Source organism: Mytilus californianus, unplaced genomic scaffold, assembly GCF_021869535.1.
Source record: "Mytilus californianus isolate M0D057914Y unplaced genomic scaffold, xbMytCali1.0.p SCAF_20, whole genome shotgun sequence".
Lineage (NCBI taxonomy): Eukaryota > Metazoa > Mollusca > Bivalvia > Mytilida > Mytilidae > Mytilus > Mytilus californianus.
The window spans coordinates 5,481,862-5,502,269 of record NW_026262669.1 but is presented as its reverse complement, the minus strand read 5'-3'; the positions used below and the strand labels follow the sequence as shown (position 1 = coordinate 5,502,269).

At 30.2% G+C, this 20,408-nt stretch overlaps 1 protein-coding gene and 1 long non-coding RNA gene across 2 annotated transcripts in view; both read left to right on the top strand.

The window, feature by feature from the left end:
• LOC127731813 (uncharacterized) overlaps positions 1-20,408 on the top strand; it is a 434,253-nt gene that overhangs the window by 759 nt on the left and 413,086 nt on the right. The gene's annotated exons all lie outside the window — the stretch shown is intronic.
• Positions 1,826-5,588, top strand: LOC127731643 (uncharacterized). The gene is made up of 3 exons (XR_007995659.1): positions 1,826-1,897; positions 2,582-2,647; positions 5,567-5,588. It is a non-coding gene; the product is annotated as an uncharacterized LOC127731643 (long non-coding RNA).

The window sequence follows — 20,408 nt, the reverse complement described above, 5'->3', positions numbered from 1 at the left end:
ACATGTATTTTTGCATAATTAATATTCGTTTTTGAATATCAATGTATTTCTGAATTGAATCTCATGACAGACGCAGGGGAGACAATTCATTCAATAAAAAGATGTGGTCATTAACAATGTATAGTTTATAATGGAATAACAATGGACTCTAGTAAATAGACATGTGGTCTATGACAATGCACATTTTAAATTGTATAAACAATGCACTCGACACTACGTAAACGTATGAAGTTATTCAGGAATACTTGTTTTCAAACTGTCACAGAATATCTGTTTTCCTCATTTTTAAAATGTTTTGTTTTGATATTATGCATTTAAGGAATCATATGTAAATACTTCATTTTTATTTTGACAGTGGAGTACGTACACAACATATCGGAAACAGAGAGAAAGAAGTACCTAAAACAAAGAGGTAGGGCAATATGTTGGATATTTTACAGTGTTAAATTTACGCTTTAAACAATGTAAACTTTTCGTCAAATGTTTAAGTGAATTACACATTATCTTCATGTAATCCTTAATTATTTTTTTTTACGAAATGAAGCCCCTCTCTCCATGATTCTGGGTAAATTTGTTTCTTATATTGTGCACCGTTTTACTGTTGACACATTTACTAGTTACATGTATGTACTTATCTTCATTACATTGTTCCTAAGTAGCAGTTTTTTTAAGCCGTATTTGCTTAATTTTCTTGATACATATATCACCAACTCACACTTTGTTTTAAGATATTTTGTTTTGCTTGATTTACATCTTCTACAATGTCATTTGTAATGCGTTGCATACGTTAGCAAGCACTAACTCGAGTAGGATTGCGTTTAAGTAATTAATACAGATAATGATGTGCAAACGTATATCGTAATTTATTTTCCATAGCTTTAAAATTAGGTTGTATTTGATTTTCGTAAATATACTGCTCGTTAAAATGTTTCTGCTTGTCTAGTTAAAGATTTAGAACCTATTGATACTTTAAATTTACGATATAACCATGATATTGAATGTAACAGGCATTCATCATAATTATCCGCACTAGTAAGGCAATTGTGCATTATATAAGCTAAGGACACTATACTGTTTTCAAAAGACATTATCAAGTCATGTTACGCAGTCTTCTTTAAATTGTGTATATGTAGTTTTATGTTAACTGTTGTTTGTCCTTTCGTCAATTTTCATTATTTGCCATAGTGTTCCCCGTATGTCTTCGACGTATGAGTTTGAATGTCCTCTTTGATATTTTCCACCTCTTTTTAAAATATTCTCGATTCACAAGATAATTTAAAATCGACTGTTTGCTGAAGGGTTCAACGACTTCAGCAGTAACATTCACAATCGACTGTTGATAAAGAGGTCAAAGACTTCAGCAGTCACATTCACAATCGACTGTTGATAAATGTGTCTAGACTTCAGCAGTCACATTCAAAATCGACTGTTAATGAAGGGGTGAATGACTTTAGCAGTCACATTCACAATCGACTGTAAAAAAGGGTTCAACGACTTTAGCATTCACATTCACAATCGACTGTTGATAAAGTGGTCAACGACTTTAGCAGTCACATTCACAATCGACTGTTGATAATGGGGTCAACGACTTTAGCAGTAACATTCACGAATAGCGAAGGAAGTTAGTAAAATTGTTTTGTTTGTATATTATCATTGAATGAACTTAACAGACCACTACCAGTTAATTTTATAATGTTTGGAATAATCGTAATTAATACATTTTGATATTAATATTCTTGTGATGGTTAGTAAATACATCAAATAACACCATCACTAACTTAATCCCAATTTCATATTGTATTTTTAGAAATTTACCTGTGACGTCACTTGTTGTGGCCTTGATACATTCGTGTGACGCACAGTGCATTATTCTATTGTGCTGTATTTGTGTTCTGTGGTAAATTAATCTTAGATGTTTGTTGTTATTCTGTTGTGTACATGTTGGGATGGGCTATTGTATTGTTTGAATATGCATTTTTCTGTACTGAATGTTCTTGCATGTATTTGTACTGTATTCCTGTCACGTAATGTTGCATTTTAGCGGTATTTTTAACATTGATATATAAGCAGGAGGTTTGGCTACCCATAAAACCAGGTTCAACCCTTCATTTTTTCTTAAAATGTCCTGTACCAAGTCAGGAATAAGGCAATTGGTATCACATGGTCCGTTTTTATGTATGTTGGCGTTTGTTTTTGTGACAGTTCAGTGTTTCTGTTGTTCCGTTTTGTTTCCTCTTATGGTTGATGTGTATTCCTCAGTATTGGTTTGTGATCCGGATTTGTTTCAGTTAAATCGATTTATGACTATTGAGTAGCGGTATACTACTATTGCATTTATATATAGCTTCTTCAATTAAACTGTTCTGCATATTGTTTAATCTAAAGACTTCATCAGTTCATGCGGTTTTTTGCTGTAAGAAAGACGGGGAAAAGGAGGGAAAAGTATATGCAAAGCAGAAATAGGTCTATAAGGATTTTGGATATAGATAAGAATGTCATTAATTCATTGCTACCTTGTATTTATATCGTCAACTTTAAAAGAGTTTAATTTTATTTTAATTAATTGTGTTGTTTTTTACAGTGATTACGTACAGGATACGAAACCAAAAGAGGAAGGAAAATACCTGTACAGATGTGATGGGTGTGGGTAAGTTCCTTAATATTTTGTATATGGACATGACGTAAATATGTATATCTATAGTATATTAGCAACATACACTACAAACCAGAAAAAATCTGAAATGGCCTATAGCTTTACTCGACTGTACTGATTTTTACTCGACCAGTCTGACTTGGTGTGAAACTTACTTGATATTACTCGAGCGTAGTCTGAACTATTCTCGATCAAGTCTGAACAATGCTCGACCTAGTCTGAACAATACTCGACCTAGTCTGAACCATACTCGACCAAGTCTTAACCAACATATGTCTGTATCTATCTATTGTATTTTATCAATTTAGGAACTTTTTTAACAACAGCTATTCCCCTTTGCTAGAAATTTGAACAACAATTTTGAAATCCAAAATGTATTTAATATAGCATTGAAACTGAAATTTCACAATAAACATAATATAATCATCAACACCATATTCATCAACACTTATACATATATATATATTTGTGGTCTAGAGCACTGGACACAGCTCAGGCGGTGTTGTCACGATATCCCAATAGCATGAGTTCGAATCCCGGCGAGGGAAGAACAAAAATTTGCCTTCGCAAATTTGCTGATTTAACATTGTTGTGTTGATATTTAGAGTAATTATGAATATGATATGTGTTTTCAGCCGTGCAGCTCCTTCACTGGTATAGATGGATCTGTTATAAAGTTGTTACTTCTTTAGACGTTCTTACCAAATAATTATTTCTGTGACTACATCTTACGATCCTTTACGACAGATAATTTAGCTAATCTGCAATCAATTCCATCTTCATGCCTAATATATCATGTACTGTGTTACAACTCTAAATTCTACTGACGAGGAAATGTAACACTAGGCCACCGAAAGCTGAATGTTTAGTTCAGTCTAGGTGGCCCTGTAGTCTAGAACGCTGGACACAGTGCAGGTGGTGTTGTCACGATATCCCATTAACATGAGTTCGAATTCCGGCGAGGGAAGAACAAAAATGTTGCTTCCGCAAATTTGCAGATTTAACATTGTTGTGCTGGTATTTAGAGTAATTATGTATATATATATATATATATAAAGTCTAAATTGAAAACAACGTTCAAACCTATGATTGCGTTGGATAAAAACCGCAATTTTTATACGTGTGCATGTAAAACAAATTTCTTGGTAGAGGGGTCTAAATACAGCAAAAACAACAATTTCCAAAAGATCGAAAAAAGTGAAAAAGTATATTTTAACAAAACGCATTAGACTAACAGGTCGAACAACTGATGTTCTTAACCCCTGCTGACTGCCATTGGCGATTGCCAAATAAATTGATCACCAGATCTTAAACAAAATGGATCTTAATATTAATTTAATACCAAACAGAAAACAATGAACTTGTAGAAAAGATGGTATACAACAAATATGAGGTGCAAAAAATTGTACACCATATCCGGATTTTGACAATAAATGTCTCTTCAGTGATGTTAGGGATCGAAACGGTATTTGGAAAGTCATAAAATTTACCTCAATTATGGATAGACTCTTGAAATTTGAGGAGTCAAAATAGGATGAACGGATCTTATAAACCCAAAGGCAAATATAATACAAGCCCAAACGAAAAAATATAAACAAGTCAAAATTGAAAACAACGTTCAAACCTATGATTGCGTTGGATAAAAACCGCAATTTTTATACGTGTGCATGCAATACAAAAGTCTTGTTAGAGGGGTCTAAATACAGGACAAACAACATTTTCCAAAAGACCAAAAAAGTGAAAAGTATATTTTAACAAAACGCATTTGACTAACAGATCGGACAACAAATGTTATTAAACCCTGCTTACTGGCATTTGCGATTGCCAAATAAACGGATCACCGATGTAATAAATGGATCTTAATTATAAATTAAATACTAAACAGAAAACAATAAACTTGCGAAAAAGATGGTATACCGCAAACAAAGGTGCAAAGGTTTTTGTACACCATATCCGGATTTCGACAATTAATGTCTCTTCAGTGATGTTAAGAATCGAAACGGTATTTGGAAAATCATACGATTTACCCTAATTTAGGATAGACTCTAGAATTTTGAGGAGTCAAAATAGGATGAACGGATCATATAAACCCAAAGGCAAATATAATACAAGCCCAAACGAAAAAATATAAACAAGTCTAAATTGAAAACAACGTTCAAACCTATGATTTCGTTGGATAAAAACCGCATTTTTTATACGTGTGCATGCAAAACAAAATTCTTGTTAGAGGGGTCTAAATACAGCACAAACAACAATTTCGAAAAAACCAAGAAATTGATAAAGTATATTTTAACAAAACGAACAAATGTTCTTAAACCCTGCTTACTGCCATTGGCGATTGCCAAATAAACGGATCACCGATGTAATAAATGGATCTTAATTATAAATTAAATACTAATTTCTCTTCAATGATGTTATGAATAGAAACGGTGTTTGGAAAGTCATACTATTTGCCTCAATTTATGATAGACTCTTGAATTCTGAGGAGTCAAAATAGAATGAACAGATCATATAAACCCAAAGGCAAATATAATACAAGCCCAAACGAAAAAATATAAACAAGTCTATAATTGAAAACAACGTTCAAACCTATGATTGCGTTGGATAAAAACCGCAATTTTTATACGTGTGCATGCAAAACAAAATTCTTGTTTGATGCAGAAAATGTAATGCCGTTAATGTTATCATAATAATGTTATCTTTGTCCATAACGATTTTGAGTGGTCAACTCACAATATAATTCAACAATAGGTGGTATACTGAAGTATATCAACCACATTTGTATTCGAAACCATCTGTTTTGCTTTGGAAATGCTATCTGAGTAAACGACAACACATCTATCAGTATATTTGTTTGGGAATCTGTCACTTATACATGTGAAACTGACACCATTGATCTGTTTCGTCTTTCAGAAAGGAAAAGAGATCTGCTGTGTAAGTATTATTTACGTTTATTGTAAGTGACAAATAGTCAAAACAGTCATTTACTACAGACATGGTTTTGAAATATATTTAAACACTATGCTCGTTCGGATAATAGAAACCCCGTTACTATAGGCAAAATATTTAACAATGACCATTAAATACATACATCTTTGATACAAAACCTTTATGATAAAGGTATATATTATCATGATTCAGATTTGTTTATGTGCTCCGGTCATTCAATTCAATGTTGAGGTGTTTGACTAGGTTTTGTTAGATTCCGTTCCCTCTGTTATCTTATTTCAACCAGGCATTTACTAACTAAATCATGACTTTCATGATAGAGGGTTACTGATAACACAGAAAACATTGAATCTAAATACTAATGTTAGTGGCATCCCTTAAACATGTTAAATGACTTTTCGTACGCGATCATTGTTGCATGCCTTAAATGGCTTTGTGGACGCGATCATAGTTTGGTTGACATGTTTGAAATATTTGTATTCCATATAACTCTGAATATGTTCCACTTGTCATAACAACAATATTTCCTATTTTACCACAAAAGACTTACAATGGACCAACAAGACGGATGCTAGGTCTTAGTTTTCTTTGTATAGTTTTGTTATTGTTGTTTGTCGTTTTATCGTATATTTTTTTTAAAAGGTGTTGTTTGTTTTTGTTGCATTTTCCAGTGCCCCCTTGTATCTTGTATAAAATGTCTTTTAAAAAAAATGAAGAATTGACATCTAGTATACTGGTAATGAACAAGAAAACTAGGATCGCATCTGAATAAGTCGATATAAACCGCATGTTATACGTTTTCCAATTTAATTGTCAGACCGATGTTGTTTTTCATCATGTCGTCAACATGTCTGCAATACATTCAGAAATACTTGATATGAAATTTTAAACAAAACGCAGTGTTGCCTTGTTTGGAACATTATCAATATTCTAAATTGTCATGTGTCGTCTTAACATTTGCAATAATACATACATATATATCAAATGTTTCCTCTTCACCTGTATCAATATTTTAATTCTACAAAAAAGGAACAATCAAGGGAAATAATTACACTAGTGAAGTCCAAGTTTACCGTAAATAAAGGCAATAGTAGTATACCGCTGTTTAATAGTCATAAATCGATTAAGCGAAAACAAATCCGGATCACAAACCAAAAGTCAGGGAAACACATCGACTATAAGAGGAAAAAAAAAAACAACAGAAACTTTGAACTGCTATAAAAACAAACGCCAACATACATAAAAACGGACTATGTGCACCTGTTCTAAGTCAGGAATCTGATGTTCAGAAGTTGTCGCTTGTTGGTGTGGTTCGTAAGTGTTTCTCGTTTCTCGTTTTTTATATAGATTAGACCGTTGGTTTTCCCGTTTGAATGGTTTTACACTAGTAATTTGTTGGGGCCCTTTATAGCTTACTGTTCGGTGTGAGCCAAGGCTCCGTGTTGAAGACCGTACTGTGACCTATAATAGTTTACTTTTATAAATTTTCACTTGGATGGAGAGTTGTCTCATTGGCACTCATACCACATCTTCTTATATCTATGTGACTTGGTACAGGAAATTTTAAGAAAAAATGGTGGGTTGAACCTGGTTTTATGGCTAGCTAAACATCCCGCTTATAAAGTAATGTTAAGAAATCCGCTAAAATGACAAGTGACAGGAATAAAGTACAAATAAATGCAAGAACATTCAGGACAGAAAAATACATAAATAATAATATAATAGTCCATTTCATCATGTAAACCACAGAATAACAACGAACACCTAAAATTTATTTACGACAGAACACAAATACAGCACAATAGAATAATGAACTGTGCTTCACACTGAAGTGTCAACGCCACAAAAAGTGACGTCACAGTTAAATTTCTAAAAATACAATATGAAATTGGTATTAAGTTTGTAATGGTGTTATTTGATGTATTTTCTAACCATTACAAGAATATTAATATAGAATTGTGTTAGCTATGGTGTAATTATTTGTATTTCATAACCATGGTTTTTCTTCTAAATCAAACTTTTTCTTCTCAATCAAACCGTGAAAAAAACCAAATATATAGTTGTTTTTAACCTAAAAATCATATAAATGAACTAGGTAACGTTGTTTTATTTTATTTTATTAGGGATGGATCATGAGTTCAAGTTTAAGTTGTCCGCTTTTGTTTCTAAATTTTTTTAGCATTTGTTTGCCAAAAAAATAATTGACAAAAAGCGTTTTTAACTAACTTTTTGTTTTTAATCTCTCGGCTGGTATTATTCAATAACAAAACAATCCTTGCTTTTTATATGAATAAAAAAACCCACATATCTAATGAAGCAATCATAAAGTTCGTGAAAAAAGTAAAATTGTGAGATGTGTTGCACACGTATAAACCTGGTTTTACAAGTTGAATATTCATTGTATAACTGGCTATGGGGAATAGGTTTTATCATTGTTAAAGGCCTTACAGCGACCTATATTTTTTATCCACGTCATTTAAATAGTTTGTTTTTATTGGCAATCATATGACATCTCTTTGTTTGTATATCAGATGGTGCTCGAGCACAAAACTTAGGAAAATAAAATAACTACGGTCATTCCGTTGTTTTGCTTAAATGTCACATGTCTTTGTAAAACACAGGAGAACATTGCAGGATTTGCACCTCTTGCTGTGTATGTCTAATCCAACTATAAGCACCTTAGGCATAACTTTATTTTCAAAATCATCTAAAAAGACAATGATAAAAAACACCTTGCAAAGTTCTTTCATTCCACAATCGGAAATATCGACGATGTTTTGTAATTCAATAACCCACATTTCTGCGAGTGCTTACACCTCATTTACCGAAAGTAGCAGATCTGCTTTATATCTTGATTTTATTTTTCAAAATTGACACAATCTAGAATCTGTGACAAACAATTTCAACTTTCAATTTCTCAGCACTAACATACTGATTCGACATTACAGAAGTTCACAGTTACAATCACGATGGTTCTAAACTAACTAACGACATATTTTGGTTGTCTTAGAGCTTTGTATATAAGAACAGTTGTCTGGTCTTTACATTTACCGATTGTGTCGTATTCCCGATAGTGACGTTTTGACTAAGTATGGACTGGCATTGCAAGTGATGCATGCATGTCAGGTATCATTTGTCCCATTGACGCACGCCGACTAGCTCCTGTTGGAGATCATGCGAATTCCCGAGTTGTGTTTTTTGCTTGATTTGCCTCTCCTTATTGAATTAATGAAATTTGAGCATCAGTTAAATATGTTTCAATCTAGATATTGTTCACATTGAGTGATTTTGAAAGTGGAAATTACTAAAACGAAATTTACTCTGTTTTATCACAATTCAATTTGCTATCTCTAAGTATCAAGCTTACAACTTGCTAACAACTATTAAACAAATGTAATTATTTAGATATTGAAGTACAAAATTCTGTAAGCTTCAACAAGCATATCAAATCAAATGTAACGACGACTTTAAATGGCTTAATTTCTCTGAAATCAGTTTACAACTATAAAAATCGAGCATACCTTATAGTGTTCCTGAACACATACTACCCTTTCTGAGTTCTGCGTTGATATGATCAATTTAACTGGACAGACATCTGCACTTCTTTTACAACAATATTTTTACTATATTTTATAAATTGTATGCATTTGATGTTTTTGATATTATGATGTTTTGTATCGTGAGTAGCTTAACATATTTTTTCCAGATATTAAACTTGTATTACTATTATTTTTCAGGAAGTAAGTGTTATTTACAAAACAGATAAGTATACTGTGATACGTGCGTACAAAATGTGGAATGAAAGCATGATACATAAGCAATTGATGTGTTATTTTAATTGATAAAGTCTAAAGTTTGCCTCTCCTTATTGAATTAATGAAATTTGAGCATCAGTTTAATATTTTTCAATCTAGATATTGTTCGCATTGAGTGATTTTGGAAGAGGAAAGTTACTAAAATAAAATTTACTCTTTTTTATCATTATTCAATTTGCTATATCTAAGTATCAAGCTTACAACTTGCTAACAACTAATAAACAAATGTAATTATTTAGTTATTGAAGTACTGAATTATGTAAGCTTCAACAAGCATATCAAATCAAATGTAACGACGACTTTAAATGACTTAATTTCTCTAAAATCAGGAAACAACTTTAAAACTCGAGCATACCTTATACTCTTCCTTTACACATACTATCCTTTCCGAGGTCTGTGTTGATATGATTAATTTAACTAGACAGACATCTGCACTTCTTTTACAACAATATATATACTCTATTTTATGCATTGATGTTTTTGAGATTGTGATGTTTTGTATTGTGAGTAGCTTAACATATTTTTTCCAGATATTAAACTTGTATTAATGTTATTTTTTCAGCCGCCAGTAAGTGTTATTTACAAAACAGATAAGTATACTGTGATACGTGCGTACACAATGTAGAATGAAAGCATGATACATAAGCAATTGATGTGTTAATTTAATTGATAAAGTCTAAAGTTTATCTCTATATAATGATTGTTTGTTTTCCTTGTAACTTCTAAAATATTTCAATGTTGTTGTTTTTTATGCATTGGGCTTCATAAATCATATGTAAACAAATGCGATATTAATTGTTAGATGTCTTTAGGTGTAATACTACCATTTACCTTCCCCTATTATTCTTTGTTAAATTTGCACTTTTCAAAAAATTGTGCAGAATTTATCTTTGTTTCAAATAAAGAAATACTTAGCATGAGTAAAGTTTTATCCTATTCAGTACTGCAGACAAAATTTCACATAACTTTTCATTGCCTATAAAATAATAACCATCACTGTAAGTTAACCAATCAAATGTCTACCATTTTCTTTTTTGTTTATAAGCTCTAGTAACCATGTTACTTCAAGTTTCCAAAATATTTTAGAAACACCAAATAAAATAAGGATGGTGCTTTGAAACATATATATTGATGACTCAGAAGTTTTTCACTGCAATGAAATGTAGGATTAATTTCCTAAAATTATAAAAGTCAAGGGTATATTTTTTCGACCCTTTTTCGTATGCACGGGATATGACGTACTATGATTTGGTGGTATTGCACCTCTATTTTTCCAAAATTACATTATAAAATAATGAAATTAAACGATATATTATTGTCTTCTTTAACACTAATCTGAATATATTTATTTCTCTTTATTAGCTATCACGTCTAAGAAAATGCAGTTTCAATTTTAAAGCCATAAACACTTCAAAACAATATATTGATCATATTTTTTTTTAATTGATGAAGTGGTGTTTTTTTTTTTATATTTATTTAAACTATTTTTATTTTTATTTTTCAGTCCATAGTAAGTGTTTTGTACTAAACAGATAAGTATACAGTAAATTTTGTATTTTTATTAAAATTAGGAAAATATAAAATTTTCAATAGATAAAGACGCAATTACATAGAAGTAAAAATACAACCTTTTCGTTAATGAGAATCATAGAGATATTGTCATTCTTAACATAATACATACGCCATAAGTAACAACCCTTTCGATTTAGTCAATGTAAAATGTCAGGCAGAACGAATGCCTCACATCATATGCGTATTGATCAAATAAATACTTTTAAAAGGAGAAGGTAATATTGAGATCGTATTGTAATTAAAACAGTTTTTTTTACACTTTTAAGATTATTTCACACGTTTCTATCAAATGTCAAATCAAATACAGGTGAACATTCAGATAAATGTATCCACGTAAATAATGAAAAGGTTTTCTTAAGAGTTTTGTTTTTTGTAACTTATTTTTCAAATATATCCTAAATTTTAACTTGACAATTGTCTGATCAACCTTTTCTTATGCTAAACACATACAGCTTATGCATTTTTGTCATGTTGAATCAATTGGTATTATCGTTTTCAAAGTTTATTTCCACAAGATAAAATATTTGTATTTGAAATAACCACACGTATTCGGAAAGCGTGGTGTGTTCGTGCTGGCCAGCAAAGCAACCAACGACATTGTATTCGTACGACGTAAACACTACACCAACGTTTTTGAAGAATGAAACATTTTTTTATGGTCTAGTTTCAAGGCCTTAGTGTCCATACAGAGTCAACCCGTAGACAATCATACCGTTACCGCATCTTAGCTTTGGCCTTCTTTTGAAAATTTGAATGCCTTACTGTGAGTTTGCCCTCGCATATATAAATAACCATTCAAATGATGATAAATAGAAGACAATGTCCTTACTATAGTTATAGTTGATATAGTTATGTCGTATATAATGCTCATAAATATACAAACGATCCATGTAAACGTATGTTTTTTCCTGAATAAAAATAATCTTAAAGGTCACCATTTACCTTTGGAATGAATAACATTCATTTTGTTTCAAACATTTAATACGTAACTAAACATCCTCTTCATTTGATCACTAGTGGATTGAAATCTCTTTTGTAATCATACCACACCTTGTTATTTATATAGGTATTGTTACCCTTAACACGTATGGTCATATATCTTATCGAAATCTATAGTTAAGCACAGTATATGATCATGCTTTTCGTTTCATCTCTAGTGGATTGTTGTGTGTTTGGTAATCATACCACACCTTGTTATTTATATAGGTATTGTTATCCATAACACGTATGGTCATATATCTTATCGAAATCTATAGTAAAGCACAGTATATGATCATGCTTTTCGTTTCATCACTAGTGGATTGTTGTCTCTTTTGTAATCATACCACACCTTGTTATTTATATAGGTATTGTTATCCATAACACGTATGGTCATATATCTTATCGAAATCTATAGTTAACACAGTATATGATCATCCTCTTCATTTGATCTGTAGTAGATTGTTGTCTCTTTGGTAATCATACCATGCTTGTTATTTATATAGGTATTGTTATCCATAACACGTATGGTCATATATCTTATCGAAATCTAGAGGTAACACAGTATATGATCATGCTTTTCGCAGACATTTAATGCCATTTTTACACTTAATAGTCGATTAGTATTTTGTAAACAAATCGCGTGCATGTTTTACCTAATTATAATACAGGTGTCCTGGTGTTTTTGCAATAAACTGCTTTATGCGACTGTGGTGGACATTTCGTTTCTTAAAGTATCACCAGTCCAATAGACAGCACTTTTGTTTTGAAAAGAAATATTATTGATACAGTCATTTTATAAATTAACTGTTTACAAAGTGTATTCAAAGCTCTGAAGACTTTTTACATCGAGGCATAGATGACCTTGGCCGTATACAGTTGGGTGCAGACCAAGCATTACATGTAGACGCACGGAAAAAGTTAACGTGGCGTTTACTCGCGATCACTTTATGTAACGCCGCGTTAACTCTGCGTTAACTCAAAAATTGTAGTAGACATAAAAAGCAAACGGGCGTTTACTTTCGCCTTTACTTCCGCGTTAACGTGAAAAATGTGCGTCTTTAATTTTTTGTAAAACGTTAACGCACGTTTACTACTGCATTGTGGGTAACATTTATGACTGGACCAATGACAGGACCAATATGAAAATGCTAATAATCTTTTTTATTTATAATAGGATTTATCTCAAATTTGAATATAATAAGATTTCATCATTTGATATTTAAATAAAAGAAAAAAAAAAAAAAATATTTGAAAAACTTGCGAAAACGTGACCTGAGAAACGTTAAAAATTATAGGACAAAATAAAAATGCTTATAACTTTTTTATTTCTCAAAGGATTCATCTCAAATTTGAAATATAATAAGCCTGATAATTGAGTATTTTTTATATCTCAGAATGGATAATTAGACATGAAAGTGATGAAATTTAATTTTAAAATTGTAAAACTTCAGAACATCAGAACATCAGAACAACTTTTTAATTAATATTCTTGTACTAGCCTAATAATTGAGTGCTTTTTGTACCTCAGTATGGATTGTTAGACATAAAAGTGAAAATATTTAAGTTTATAATTGCAAAAATTGTTGTTGCATAAAAAAAAAGTGCTAATATTTTCCATTTTGTTAGAATATTAAACAACACCATTAAAATTCTGTTCTTTTTGTCCCTAAGGATGAACAGTTTTACACAAATTGAGAACTCTATGAGTCTATGGTTACTAACATTTATGTCGAACAATAAAAAGTGAAAATATTTTTTTTTTATTAATATTCTAGTACTGGCCTGACAATTGAGTACTTTTTATACCTCAGGATGGATTGTTAGACATAAAAGTGGAAAAAATTAAGTTTATAATTGCAAAATTTGTCGTCGCATAAAAAAAAAGTGCTAATATTTTCCATTTTGTTAGAATGTTATACAACGGCATTATAATTCTGTTTTTTTTTGTCCCTTAGAATGAATAGTTTTACACAAATTAAGAGCTCTATAGGTATACGGTTACTAATATTTATGTTGATAACAATAAAAAGTGACAATATTTATTTTTTTTTATTAATATTCTAGTACTGCCCTTTTAATTGAGTACTTTTTATACCTCAGAATGCATTGTAAGACATAAAAGTGAAGACATTTAAGTTTATGATTGCACAAAGTGTTGTTGCAAAAATAAAAGAAGGTGCCAATATTTTCCATTTTGTGAAAATATTATACAACGGCATTAAATTTCTGTTCTTCTTGTCCCTAAGGATGAATAGTTTTACACAAATCGAGAGCTCTATAGGTCTACGGTAACTATTATTTATGTCAGTAACAATAAAAAGTGACAACATTTCTTATTTTTAATAATATTCTTGTAGTGGCCTCATATTTGAGTACTTTTTTTTTTTTACCTGGATTGTTAGACATAAAAATGAAGAAATTAAATTGAATGTGTTGTTGCATCAATATAAAGTGTCAGTATTATAACCTTGGTAAAACTATTATGTTACAGCATGAACATTCTGTTCTTTTGGTACCTAATGAGGGACATTTTTACACAAATTGAAAGCTCTTTGAGTGTACGGTTAATTATATGTATAACAATAAAAATAAAAATTGTCTTTTTATATAATTGTACTGGTGGGATGAATTCTCTTTTTATATCTTTGGATGGGTTGTGTGACATAAAAGGGAAGGAATCATTGCAACGATTTTTTTTTTATAAAAACAATTCCTTATGTCTGCAGGGATGAACAGGTGTAATAAAATTGACATTATACATCGTATATATAAATGTCGATCAACTAAATCATTCTTAAATTCAGTAAACCATGAACTACAGCAAATATTTTTTAAATAAGTGTATTGTCTGAAAACAAAGTTTCATAGATCAATTATGTCGTCTGTTTTATTTCAAGTCTTGAAACATTGCTTAGTTAAATCTACCGTAATGAATATTGTTGTTAACATATAAAACTTTCTTTTTTTTAAGTTTTGCAGAATTTACTTATCCAATAATTTCTGAAAATATTTTTTAACGATATTTTATGTATCTATCATTTACAATAAATGAATATTACAATAAGCCAGAAAAAAAGTATATTTATAATTTCCAGAAATAGGTAACGGGAATAGTAAACGCGTGTTTTCTAAGTGCACGTACATGTAAAGATGTAAAATCTGTAGAAAACGCGTGTTTACTACATACTAAACGGACACAGAGTTAACGCAGATTTACTCGAGTAGACATAAGACATTTCCATTTTGACCGCGTTGACGCAATTGTAATAAACGCGCGTTTACTGGTAAAGCGAAAATTGGAGTTAACACATGAAATATATGCACGCGGCGTTAACGTGTGTTTACTTTATGTTATGCCTGGTCTGCATCCAACTGTAGGTCTAATTTTTTTGTAATATTTACTTCAAAATGCCCTTCAATTTTGTATTTGAATGGAACTGCAACTAGGAGCATGATTTAAACAAAGATTGCGTCTGGCGTACCACATTATAATCCTTGTATCTCCACTGAATATTTTCATAAGGTATAGGTTTTTGCTCAAAAACATACGGTGAGCTGTAATGTTTCACATTTTTGTGTTTTTTTCTGTGGAATTATCCCGGATATGAACGTTCATTTGTCATATTTGTGATAAATTTAATTACCTGCTTACAGTTTTGTATCATAATCTGAGCAGAATTGGAAATGAAATTAAACTTTAAACTTGAATGGTTGAGAACAAACGAGGAAATTTATTTGGTCTCTGTTTGAAAATGTAACTAATCAGAATAATGATTTCTGTTATTTGATGAAAACATCTAAATAATGTATACTTTACTTGAAACCTTAGGTGTTACTGTTTGACGTAAACTTACTATTCGGTGAACAATCGGTGACGCGAACTTGACTTATCAATGACTGATCGTTGATCGATACAATGAAGCTTATTTGACTCATCTCACAGAATTTATCTGGTAGTTATTGTGACAACCGTCATTGATCGATCAGTCAACTAATTGTATGCACGGATCGGCGAATACCTATCTCATTTAACTTCTTATGTGAAACGAACTACGCAGTATTTACATGCGATAAACATGGACCTCTTAGAAAACCCTATTCCCTGAAAATGTGTATCCAACTTGTCACAATAACATAAGACACAAATATATAAATGACTTTTAATGCGATATTTCTGATTTCACCATCATTGGTTCTTTTAATTTTCTGCTAAATAAATTACATTATAGCAGAATAATAGCATGCTCAGAATGTTTCTATACCACTTAAAAGAGATAAACTGATATCATTTGAAATTAGTACCCTATTAAGCAGTCATGCATTTTAATGTCACTAGGTAAATTAGTTTCACAAAATGTAAATGATATAACAGTAAAGATAATTAAAGCTTTGTTTGTGTTGATTAAGCGTTTATATTTTTTTCTTTATTTTAATGTAAATCTGTCATTGTTTTCAGTTTTTTGTCCTAAAATATGATAAGTTAGTAACATTTTGTTTGAATTGTTTACAAATGGCCATATTTCTTCCTTTATATGAAAATAAATGAACTTTTATATTTAGTCAGTCATTTCAAATGCCTCTAGATGAGTTGCTTTTTTTCATATAAATTGTGATTAGGCTAAGGATATAGATACTTACACTTATTTTGGTGTTAAATAAGAGTGCAACAATTCTAATGAATACATGAACTGCCATTGTTTTTTTAGTACTTTTTGTAAATCAGGTTAGACGGTTTTTCGTAAAATATGATGAATATCAGAAAAAAGATACACACATTTTGTTCGCATTGTTTAAACATGTAAATGTTTCTTCTTTTATAAAACAATTAAGCACTGTTGTTTGCAATCAGATATTCATAATGCTTCTGAATAATTAATTATTTTTATAAGATGTGAATACTATAAGGATACAGTTGCCTAAACTTTTGTTTTTGTGGAATAAGAATGCAATGTTTGTGTTGTTAATCTGGAATTCATAAACAACCATTTGATTTTTGTACTTTTTGTACGTCATAATGGGTTGTTTTTCATACAATATAATGAATATATGCAATACGTTGCAAACATTTTGAACACGCTGTTTAAAATGTCAATATTTCTTCTTTTTATAAAAAAAACAATACCTCTGTTGTTTGCAATTAGGTATTCCTATGCCTCCAGATGGGTTATTATATTTTTATTTGAATACACTAAGATTGCAAAAGATTGAACTTACGTAAATATTGAATAAGAACTAAATTATTTCTTTATTTTGATGAAAGTCATGAACCACCATTGGTTTTAGTACTTTTTGAACATCAAGATAGGTTGTGTTTCGTAAATTATGATGATTATAACGGATAAGTTAGTAAAATTGTGTTTGTATTGTTTACAAATACCCATATTTCTTCTTTTTTCATGAAAAAAAATGCAATGTTATTGGCAAATCAACATTTCAACCGCCTTTTGATGAGTAACTTTATGATGAGTGGATACACGAAGAATAAAGATGCATTAACTTGGTTTTTTTTTGTTTTTTTTTTTGTATAAATGGCAAAATTAAGAACATATTTTGCAATTTTAAGAACCAAAATCATAAACCATTATTATTTTTCATAAATTATGATGAATATAACAGATAAGTTAGTAAAATTGTGTTTGCATTGCTTAAACATACCAATATTTCTTCTTTCTTGTCAAAATCAATGCACTTTTATAGACAAATGGTCATTGTATACGCTTTTGATGAGTTAATTTGATAAAATGTGGATAATGGAAGAATAAAGATTCTTTAACTTATGTGTGTCGAATAAGATTGCAATTATTTCTTTATTTCCATTGCATCTTATTACTGTTTGCACATCAACATGGGTTGTTTTTCTGAATATTAGAGAAAAGATGCTCATATTTTTTTCTTTTGATAAAAAAAATCAAGGCACCTGTATTTGTAATCAGTCGTCTCAAAGGCCTCAGGATGAATATGAATAATCTAATAGATTTTGGTATTTTCGAACATCAGGATGGATTGTTTTACGTATGATTTGATGAATATAAAAAAAAAGATACTAATAATTTGTTCTCATTGTTTAAAAATCTCAAAATTTCTTCTTATTATAAAAAATAGTGAAATGTAGTTTTAAATGCCTCTGGATCAATAATTATTTTTATAAAATTTGAATACTATAAGCATGATAAGGATACAGATGCTTACACTTTTGTTTGTATTGAATAAGAATGCAGTTATTGTTTTATTCAAAATTAAAAGGAATTCATGAACAATCATTTGATTTGCGTTTTTTTAATATCAATATAGGTTGTATTTCATAAAATATAATAATTATGTAATGCGTTGCTAAAATTTTGTTTAAATCATCTAAAAATGTCAATATTTCTTCTTTTTATAAAAACATTATGTACTGTTGTTTGCAATCAGTTATTCATGATGCCTCTGGCTGGATTATTTCTTTGTTTTAATGAAACTAATGAACCTCTATTGTATGTCGTAAATTATGATGAATATAACAAATAAGTAAGTAAAAATTTAAAATAGTGGTTTTCATAAGATATGATCAATAAAAAGCATAATAAAAATACCAAACTTAAAAGCATATTCAAAACGGAAAAATCCAAAATCAATCGCTAACAATCAACGGAACAAGTGTAAAACAATTGTTGTATTCCTGACTTGGTACAGGCATCTTCCGAAGAAAATGGTGGGTTAAACCTTGATTTAGAGCTAGTTAAACCTTCCACTTGTATGACTGTTGTTTATCTTATCAGAAAAAACAATACTAAAAATGTTGTTCGAATTGTTAAAAAATGCAATTAGTTTTTATCAAAAATAGTGCCCTGTTGTTTGCAATCATTTTTTTAAAATGCTTCTGGATACGTTATTTTTTATATACTTTGAATAACATCAGGATTAAGATGCTTAAATTTATGTTTGTGTTGAAAAAGAATGCAATTATTTTTTTATCTTAATGTAAATCATTACCCACCATTGGATTTTAGTACAAAAATGTGAGTAGTATATGGATATAGATACCTTAACATTTTTGTGTTAAATTCAAGTACAATTATTTCTTCATTATGTTATATTGTAATGGAAATCATCAACCATATAATTAGTTTTGCACATCGGGTTTGGTTCTTCATAAAAGATGATTATTGTAGGAGAAAACATCCTTTTTATTTATTGTGCATTTTTTATAGTGTCCCCTTTGCATATTTCTTTAATTCATTAAAATCATGCACCGAAATTTGTTTGTTTGATTTTTTTTTTGCATTTCGGCAAATTTAATAGATTTTAGCAATCGCAATAAACAACGTTTTTAGCACTCGTCGTGTTTGATGAAAAAATGCCTTTATATCAACTACAATCACATTTTTTTTCTCATATAAAATTGAAATTTTAGTTCTATCAGCATATTTCACCTCACAATTAACAAACGTAACATTGTAGATGTGATAACTTTGCTGAGTGATTATTTTTAACTTGTCGGTATCCTTATTTTACCGTCTTAATTTGTAAAATTTCATTATGTGACCTAGTAGAGTTCAAAACGTCAGAAAGGTAAATCGGTTTGATCAGTCAAATATTTTTGCTATTAGTCTGATGGATTGATGACGGGAGTTTAGCGTGAACTTGAATGATCGATGACTGCTGACTGATCGTTTAAACAGTAACTCCTAAGGGTGTAAGTCCTATAGTTTTGGGTACGTTGTTAAAATTTCATTTCACTTTTTTTTCATATCTAATATGTTCGCAATTGTAAACGTCTCAGCATTAGTAAGTAAGCAAACATTCTACTTATCAATAACTTACAATACCAAAATTGAAGGTCTTTGATAAGCTGTATTTTGCAAAACTGTTCAGATTGTAATTCCTCAATGTTCTTCAACTTCATACTTTATTTAATCTTTCAACTTTATTTTATTCGAGCGTCAATTTTTTTAAGAAGAAACACACAGCTGTGGGTTCACAAGTATGCCCATTGTATCTTTAATACATGTGTTTTGCATGAGGTTCTTCACTTTTGATATTGAATGTCACATTTCTAGCATTTTGCATTTTTATTATGTTGTTTATAAACTAGAACGTAATCAAATGTTGTTCACCACATTCGTTCTTTATGAAAAGAAGGTTTCCTAATTCCGTACCAAACGAGATGATAAAGTGATGGAATAAGATGAGTCAAAATATTGGTCAATTAGGTATCAGTATTACACTTTTAAAAAAATCTAAGTAATTTAAATTTAAACGGAAACAATTGCATATGGGGTTTTGAAAAGATGTTTGACATCAACCTGTTTCTCTCTTCTATAACACGCATGGTTAAAGTGATAAATTCGATCATAAAAACATTCAATGTAATTTTATTCTTTTTAACAAACCGAATTTCAATGAATAATGTAGTTAAATTTGTATAGACCAAATGCTTCCAAATTGATTCATTCTTT